Source organism: Capsicum annuum, chromosome 1, assembly GCF_002878395.1.
Source record: "Capsicum annuum cultivar UCD-10X-F1 chromosome 1, UCD10Xv1.1, whole genome shotgun sequence".
Classification (NCBI taxonomy): domain Eukaryota; kingdom Viridiplantae; phylum Streptophyta; class Magnoliopsida; order Solanales; family Solanaceae; genus Capsicum; species Capsicum annuum.
This window is the reverse complement of record NC_061111.1, coordinates 188,200,986-188,210,826: the sequence shown is the minus strand read 5'-3', so window position 1 is coordinate 188,210,826 and position 9,841 is coordinate 188,200,986. Positions and strand designations below refer to the sequence as shown.

The window sequence follows — 9,841 nt, the reverse complement described above, 5'->3', positions numbered from 1 at the left end:
CACATAAGGCTTTTTCAAACTTGTGTGTCCCGATGGTGCAATGGACTGTAAAGGCCCTGGGATCCTCTTTCTTCTCCGTTATAGTGCTAGTCATGATAGCACTAAACCCATGAGTAATTTCTGTGGTTTCACCATCAACAAAACATTTCTTTGACATCAACTTATTCATAAGCTTAGCGTATCCCAAAATCTCTTGAATTGTCTTTAGCAATAGGATATTAATTAAAAGGTTTCTAAGCTTAGCAAGGAATGTCTTGAACTTGGCATTATCATCCTTATTTTTGAGTCTTTGAGGGAATGAGAAAGGAACCTTCATGGTAGAAAACAGATCACTTTGTGTTTTATCATTCTCCACTAACTTCGGATTTCCTTCTTCATCATCCACTTCCTCACTTAGCATCAGTTCTTTTTCATTCCCTTCTTAAAACTTTGGATCCTCTTTATTTGAACCATTCACAAGGTTATTTTTCACATTTGGTTGTTCAACATTGGTCTCTTTTTCAACAACCACCACAAGATCACCGAGGGTTTCACCATTCTTAGTGACAATTGCCAACACTTGAGCATCATTTTTCAGATTTACAATAGTGTCAATAAGAAGACCTCCTTTTTGTCTATCATTGAGTTGAGTGGAGATTTGCTTGATTTGAGTCTCCAATTTCTTGATTGAGGCGGAGTGTGATGCCATAATTTGGTTGATTTGAGAAAAGTCATCTTTTAATTCATGGGCAATTTTTTTCCATTCCTCCACTCTAATCAAATCCTTGCTAATACATCTTTAATCTTTAATTTTTTGGGATCAATGATGTTGGATTCTTTACCCTTTACTCGGTCATGGGAGGTATGTATCGATCATATTCTTTTAGTTGTCTCTCTAACCACGATCTCTATCATGATCACGCTAATCCTGCTCTCTTTCACGATCCGTACAACCTTGGTTCCCACCTTGCCTTTGGTAGGCCAGATGCAAACCCACCGAATAGTAGACAAATACCGAATCTCTTAATCAAGCCTCTTGGCATCGTCTTTATCATAGCCCTTGGTTTCTACAACATTCACCATTTTTGTAGGTGCACCCATTATATGTTTCGTTAGAAACTCCAATTGTGTCATCATGTTTGCCATGTTCTCCTCTCTCTCTTCATCTCTTTTCCTTTACTCTTTATTAACATAGGAAGTAGTAGAAGACCCTTTAGAAACCTCTGTGTCTCGGGTATGCCATCCCTAATTTTGCTTTGTGACTTCCTCAAGAAAATTTGTAGCCACATTATAAGATGACTTCACAAATGAACCCAGCCTCATTATCCACCACGATTTTGTTTAGTAAATCTAAAGCCCAAAAAAATATTTGGAGATGCATCTTCTCCTGGACCTCATGGTTGGGACATTGCATAAGCTTCCTATTAAACCTCTCTCATACCTCATATAGAGGCTCTCCATTCAATTAACGAAAGTTTGTAATCTCATTACGCAATTATAGCATCTTGAATGGAGGAAAGTATCGGTCTAAAAGAGTAATGGTAAGTTCATCCCATGATGTGATTGATCCAGACGAAAGAGATCAAAGCAATAAAACTGCCTCACCCATTAGACAAAACAAAAAGTGGCGCAACCTTATGGACTCTTATAAAATGTGAGCAATGTCAAAGGAGGCGAAAAATTCTATAAAATTCTTCAAGTGCAAATTAGGGTCCTCATGAGCTTTTGCCCTAAAGATACCCTTTATTTGAAGCATATGCAACATAATATTAGTGATGTAGAATACCACATTCCCTTGATTAGGTGGGATACGGATGGCACTCGCATGTCTAATGTCATGGAGATACTCCTCGTCATTAAGGGGACCATCAAAAGTCCAGGCATTACTTGTGTGGTTGCTCATAGTGTTGTGGACACTATTGAATTCACCTACAAAGAAACAAAAACAACAAACAAAGTAAAATAAAAATCATCAGGGTATACCCAAAGCTACAACCAATACCATACAAGTTAAAATTAAGTATCACTCCCCGACAATGATGCCATTTTGATCCCGCTCACCTATACCGTAGTTTTGATATAGTATGATTGTTTTCAATAAAGCTTAACGCACGTAGAGATCGAATCCTCAAGAAGTGAGTCTAGTCTTCAAATCCTATAGGTTTGATAGCCTTTAAGTGTATGCCTGTAGTGTAAACAAAGTAAAATACATGAATTAAAATGGGAGGATTGGTTTGGAAAGTTGTTTTATCAAAATAAAATCAAACTACCAACTCAAAGATACGATTATGGTTAGGATTTCAATATGAGACAAATCTTGGGATTACATCTTCCTAGGGGCTAATAAGGCATGGTTTATGATAATTGAGTGCAGATTCTTGTCATCAACTACATGGTAGGATAGGTTAGGAGTTTTTGAGGTTAATATTTTATCCAAACCTCAAGTTTATCAACCATGGATCCTTTCGGATACCTCATGGATGTGGCAAGAAAAACTACCTAATACCTCAATTGGGCATCCCTAGTTCTAGTAAAATGCCCAAGATTTTGATAATTCTTAACTCACCCTTCTTTCTAAGATGATGAAAAGAGCATAAAGTAAATATAACTATTGTTTACTAACATCTTATCACCCATATCCCCTTTTTAAAGAATGATAAAAGATCCAAAATTTTACTCACATTCATATTTCAAGGACGATGTGAGCTTTTGAGAATTTGGGTTTTCACCCATAAATACATTTTGGGAATTTGGGGTTTTCACCCATAAATTCCAACTAAATAAAGCAAGCATTAGCAAAACCCACAAGTAATAGCCAAAAATCTACACCAATAAATCATAACCCATACATATTTGTACCTTATTTCAACATAATCCCAAGATAAGTTGTTTAGCTATTCATGATGTTAGGGAAAGAAATTATACCAAATTGGTTATTCAATGCTTATATTGAAATTGCTATCAAAAGTAATCTAATATCCAACTTCAATTACAACCAAAACTACTTGAGAAATAAACCATACTAAGTTTTCCCAATTTGGTAGGGTTTACAAAGTCTCCAATTTCAATTTAAAAATTCATCCCTCCTAAATAGGAAAAGGTTTTTGCATTATAAGGGATTTGGGGTTGGCTATGTAAAATTATAGAATTGTCCCTGGGCTATAACACCCTAGAATTTTAACCCTTAGAAAATTTTCGAGATTTTTGGTTTCTGGACAAGTTACGAACAGGAGAAATGAGTCATACACTGGGGTAAGAGTGGTATGGGTTGGTCGTATGCTGACCAGTGATAGATGGTGAATTAAATTTGGTTCCTAGAATCGATACAACTTGAGTGGTACGAGTCGTATTGGTGGATATAGGTTGTTGGGTTTGGTTCTTTCCTTTACTTAATCTTATTCTTGGTAACTTAACTTGGATCTGAGTATGAGTGGCTCGCCATGAGCCATAATCTAGGATATAAGTTGAACCATGGACTCGTATAGTAGACAGTGTTCAAACCTCTTGTAATTCTATTTTGCTAGGGGTATGAGTCAAGGGTACTAGTTGTATACTTAGGTACGACTTAGTTTAAGTGAGTCTTACATTGGACAGTATTGGGTCCAACGGGGAGGCCTTGGGTACGAGTTGTGGGTACCATTCGTACAGGGGGTACAATTTGTATGGGGTAGTCATACCCTATGATGGGATTTTTATATAGTTTAAGTGAGGGCAATCTGGATATTTTCCCACTGAACCTAATAAGGCCCCACGACTTTTAACTCACTTGGGAGGTTATTTGCCCTATTATTCTATTCATTAACACTTAGAAAACACTCTTTAATCCTCTATAAAGTTCTTGGGCAAAGAAAGATAGGGTTTCATCTTAAGGATTAATTTGGGGCTAGTGTTGGTGATTTCTTTCCATTATCTTCTCAATTAAGGCATGTACTATTCCCTTATTATTAGATCCAACTAAAGGCATGGTTTTATACAATGTTTCATGGCAGGATTTATTGTATGGTGTTGGGGTTTTCAAATATGTGTTGGGGCTTTGGTTATAAATGCTTGGTTATGGTTTTTCCATGTTTTAATTATGTTTTTAGATGTTTAATACGTAGCTTTGGATAATTGGTTGCATGGTAATGGTTACTTGGAAATTAGTTTTGGTTTTGGAAATATTATACCCCCAACATATTTGATAAAATGCCTATGATAATGCGTTTACTATATTATTGAATTTTTAATGGAACTATTGTATCTTTTGAACTTGGTAATGGAACCCTGAATGGTTTAAATAGTTTAAAATAGTTAAATGGAATGGTTTGATAATCATGGTTATGGTTAATTGATTATTGTTGTGGGGTACAATGGAATACTCCAAATAAACATGTTAATGGACAACTTGTGGGGTACATGGGACTCCCCCAAGAAAATATAATGGAACACTTGTAGGGTACATAGGATTCCCCCAAGTTAACTTAGTAAATGGGTGCATGGGAATTCATGTTTCTTAAAAGGGCAGCTAAGGACAATACTTGCAAGTTATAGTTGGTATGACGATTCCACTATTATAGTCCTGGTTAATAATAACTGGAATAATGGATTGGTTGGTTAGAAATGGTTTTAATTGGTCAATAATGGTGGGGTGTGATAGCTAATCGTAAAGTTGGGAGTTCAATGAATGAACACTGAAAACTCATGTTTGTCAAGACGAGAAGTTGGTCATGGCAACCATTTATGATACTATCAAGTACACGGGAATCCTCTAAGTACACTGTATATATGTATCATGGATAGCGAAGGGTACTTGGGAATGTCCTACTCTTTTGGTATCTCCGATTCGTGCGGCTACATGCATCGGGGCCTATTCAGGGGGTTACACTAAACCCATATAGCCTGTATGTGGTTTTCAGATGCTACATACCTAGGTTAATGGTATCAAATGTATGATAAACAAGGTTTTCTTTCCCGACAGGGTTCTATATATGTATGGTTTGTATGCATATGGATGGTTTACTTGGTTTTATTAGATAACATTATTTTATCCTTACCCTGAGTTCATGCTAGAATTCAACTACTAACCTATCTTTGGGCGGCTGTATCCCCACGCAATGTAGGAACGGACCATCTTTTTGGAAGCCTCTATTTCATGTTATGGATATTTTCATATACTTTGGTTATTTTATGGATATTGTTGAGGGCATGTCCCAACTGGATATTGATTTTCTTTTGGTTATAGGCTTTTGTAGAACTTCTATGAATTGGTATGGGTAGGATCGGTATTGGTGTTATCCTTAGTATTAGTATTGGTACGGGGGATGACACTGGTTGATTGTATTATTGGTTGTTCCATCCTCTTTTATTTTGGGATTATATATAATTATTATGGAACTAATACGGTTATGGTTTTGGATTATGGTTTGGTTTAGTGTTGGTTATTAGTTGGTAGTGGATGGTTGGGCTCGTTTGGGAATTCACAATCATAGACCTATCCCAGATTCTTAGGTTGCACAATAATGTTATCTTGTTATACGTTTGGAATTTACCCAATTTAGGATATGCTTAGGTTGGTTGGGTTGGGTAACGAGCATGATCTCCAGTCCTGGTTGGACTTGGGATGTACTTTATGACAAGGCCCTAGTTTGGATCATGTCAAGTTGGTATTAGAGATTTAGGTTAATGGTAAATTGGGAGTCCACAAAGCCGTGTCTTAGAGAGTCTCTTTTTGGGGTATGTAGCGTGCCACACTCATAAGAGAGAGGTTACAAGGCATTAAGAAATGTTTCACTTTCTTGGTATTCTATTTTTACTCTTGGAGTATAACTCTTAGAATCTTGTCTAATCCTTATCTGTTAACTTTACAGAACATGCCTTAATGATTTAGAACACAAGGGAACTCTTTTGTACCATTTAAGTATAATATGGAAAGGACACAGGGGATCCATACTTGGTCTAGGGGTCCAGTCCATGATACTTTTGGAGTTCCACCGGTTTCTACTAGTCCTCTTCAGGGTGAGGTGACAAATGTGGAATTTCATCAATTAATTCATACTATTGCTCAGTCGGTTATGGGTTAAGCTGAGTGGGATGCATCTGGTGTTTCATCTACTAAGGCCACAAGGGTTGGCCAGTTTATGAAGATGAATCCTCCTACTTTTACTAGAGTAAAGGTGGAAAAGGATCCTCAGGGTTTCTTGGATGAAATAGAGAAAATCTTTAGGGTGATGCAGGCCACGAATATGGAAGAGGTAAATTTTATAGCTTATCAGCTTAAGGATATAGTGTACCAATGGTACGAGGAGTAGGATAGGGATAGAGGTAATATTGAGGAGTTATCCTTATGGGTGACTTTCTCAAATGCTTTTTTGGATTGCTTCTTTCCTCGGGAGATGAAGGGAGCAAAGATGGAGAAATTTGTGAATCTTATGTAAGGAAAAATGTATGTCAAGGAATATTCCTTGAAATTTGATCAGCTGTCAAGGTATGCTCCAGACTTGGTGTTCAATATGAAGGAGAGGATAAGAAAGTTCACTTTTAGGCTATCTCAAGATTTAATCCTTAAAAGCAGAAATGCAGTTATCATTAAGGATATAAATATTTTGAGGTTGGTTATCCACATACAGCAGGTGGAGAAAGAAAAGAGAAAATAGGTAGAGTTCAGCGAAAGGCAAGGTAAGAGGAGCAGGTTCTCTTAATAGGGTGGTGCTCAGAAGTAGGGTAGTTGGGATGGCAGTAAATGGATAAAAAAAAGTAAAGGAGTTCTAGTTCCTTCTCTTCTGCTAGTACTCCTTACCTGAAGCCTCAGGGTGATAAGCATTAGCAGGGGGTGATAAATTCTGGGAATGGGGTTCCCAATCTCAAGTGAGTAGGGAACAGTTGGGTTCTTCATGCCTTCTTTGTCAGTTTTGTGGTCGTTTTATCTAGGATTTTATGATGAAGAGAGGGACAAATATTTTAAATATGGCCAGCCAGTCCAGATGCTCAGGAATTGTTCGATTGGTAATGGTGCTTCAGGAGCGGTCAAAGCTCCAGTTGCTTCATCTTCTGCTCTTTCACCTAGTGATGCCGCTTCGGTGTTTGCTCCTGCTTCTAGTGTTGGCACTGGTCGGAATAGGTTCTATGCTCTTTCATTTCGATAAGAGTCTGAGGCATTACCTAATATTATTACTGGTACATTACAACTCTTTTCTTGTGACATGTATTGTCTTCTTGATCTGGGGTCCACTCTTTCTTATATAACCTCATTTGTGGCTTTGTGTTTTGGTTTTGATCCTGAGATTATTTTGGATCTATTTTCTATTTCTACCTTGGTAGGTGACTTAGTTATTGCTAAAAGAGTCTATAAGAGGTGTGTGGTATCTATTGGTAGTAGGTAGACTTTGGTGGATTTGTTTGAACTGGCTATGGTGGATTTTAATGTCATTCTGGGTATGGATTTGTTACACTCTTGTTGCACGTCCTTAGATTGTCAGACCTATAAGGTTGTCTTTGGGTTCCCTGGTGAACCGGTAATGAAGTGGGAGAGTGGTTCCCTAGCTCCTTGGGGAAGGTTTATTTCTTATCTTAGAGCTCAGAGATTAATCCCAAAGGGTATCTTTATCACTTGGTCCAAGTTAAAGATTCTAACTTGGAGGGTCCTTTCTTACATTTGATTTCGGTGGTAAATGAGTTTCCTGAGGTCTTTCCATATGATCTTTCTGGTGTTCCTCCGATTATGTAAATTGAGTTTGGTGTTGATTTGGTTCCAGACACTCGTCCAATATCTATTACTCTTTATAGAGTAGCTCTGGATGAGTTGAAGGAACTCAAGGAGAAACTTAATGATCTTCTAGATAAGTGGTTTATTTGTCCTAGTGTATCCGCGTGGGGTGCACCTATATTGTTCATGCGCAAGAAGAATGGTTCCCTTTAGATGTACATTGACTATCGACAGTTGAATATGGTAATGGTTAAGAACAAGTATTCTCTTATAAGGATAGATGACTTGTTTGATCATTTGCAAGGTGCCAAGTTCTCTTCCAAGATAGATCTTCGGTATTGATATCATCAGCTTAAGATTAGGGAGGTGGACATCTCCAAGACAGTTTTTCATACTCGGTATGGGTCACTTTGAATTCTTGGTAATGTCATTTGGTTTGACTAATGCCTCGGCGGTGTTTATTGATTTGATGAACAAGGTTTTCAGGCAGTTCTTGGATCATTTTGTCATTGTGTTTATTGATGACACTTGGTGTATTCTAATAGTGAGGTGGATCATGCCAATCACCTCTGTGTGGTGTTACAGATCTTGAAAGAACAATAGTTGTATGCCAAGTTCTCCAAGTGTGAATCATGCTATGTTGTTCATCCCGATTCAACAAAGATGTATCATGATCTTTAGGAGATGTATTGGTGGAATGGTATGAAAAGGGATGTGGCTGATTTTCTAGCTAAATGCATAGTGTGTTAACAAGTTAAAGTTGAGCATATGAGGCCCGATGGGTTATTTCAAGAAATTGAGTTGCCCGTGTGGAAATGAAACATGATCAATATAGATTTTGTTACCAATCTTCCTCGATCTCTAAATTAATTTCATTTGTTTTGGGTCATCGTGGATAGGATGTCAAAGTCTGCTCACTTTTTGCCAGTGAAAACTGCCTTTTTGCCAAAGGATTATGCAAAGTGGTATCTTCAGGAGATTGTAAAGCTGGATGGGGTACCTATTTCGATTATCTCTAATCGTGGTACGCAATTTTTATCTTATTTCTGGTGGTCTTTTTAGAAATGATTGGGAACTAAGGTTATTTTGAGTACTACTTTTCATCCTCAGATGGATGGGCAAGCATAAAGGACTACTCAAACATTTAAGGATATGCTTCGAGCATGCGTGATTGATTATAGTGGCAATTGGGTTTCTTACAACAATAGCTATCAATCTAGTATTGGTATGGCCTCTTTTGAGGCATTGTATGGTAAGAGGTATAGATCTCATATTGTTTGGTTTGAGCTTGGTGAGACAGATATGTTTGGCCCGAATTTGGTTTATCAGGCTATGAAAAAAGTGAAGGTGATTCGGGATAGGCTTAAAGCTGCCTGAAGTTACCAAAAATCCTATACAGATGTAAGGTATAGAGACTTGGAGTTTGAGGTTGGGGATAAGTTGTTTCTAAAGGTATCTCCCATGAAGGGAGTAATGCAGTTTGGTAAAAAGGGGAAACTCAATCCCCTATTTGTTAGTCTTTATGCAATTTTGTGAAGGGTTTGTAATGTGTCTTATGAACTGGAGTTTTCTTCTAGTTTGAGCTTCGTTCATCTGGTGTTTCATGTTTCCATATTGAGAAAGTGCATTAGTGATCTTCATTCGATTGTTCCTTTGGAAAGAATGGGCATCTCAAATTCTCTGTCTTATGAAGAGGTCCTGGTTGAGATATTGGATTGGCAAGTTCGACGGTTACAGAACAAGGATGTGGCCTCAATTGAGGTTCTATGGAGGACCACAATGTAGAAGAGGCTAAATGAGAAGCGAAAGAGGATATGAAGTCTAAATATCCGCATCTGTTTTCTACTCCTGGGATTCATGCGAAAGGTATGCGTTCTTCAACATATTTTTGTTTACAATCTTTGTTAAAGAAAAGATTAATATCCTTGCATCTTTGTTTTCTAACTTGGTTAACTGTTGGATTGATATTTGATAATGCAAATGAATTGTGCTTTTGGTTACCATACCTAGTCCGTAATTTGGGGACGAATGTTCCTAGTAAAGAAGACTATAACACCCTGGGTTTTTGACCCTTAGAAAATTCCCTGTATTTCTAGTTCTGAACAAGTTACGACCAAGGAGAACGAGTCGAACATTGGGGTACGAGTGGTATGGGTTGGCCATATGCTGACCAGTGATGGA

The 9,841-nt window shown here is 37.6% G+C and overlaps 1 non-coding gene across 1 annotated transcript; it reads left to right on the top strand.

Moving 5' to 3' along the window:
* The first annotated feature begins 1,370 nt into the window (after positions 1 to 1,370).
* On the top strand, positions 1,371 to 1,476 carry LOC124892293. Its single transcript, XR_007050172.1, has one exon. It is a non-coding gene; the product is annotated as a small nucleolar RNA R71 (small nucleolar RNA).
* The last annotated feature ends 8,365 nt before the right edge of the window (positions 1,477 to 9,841 follow it).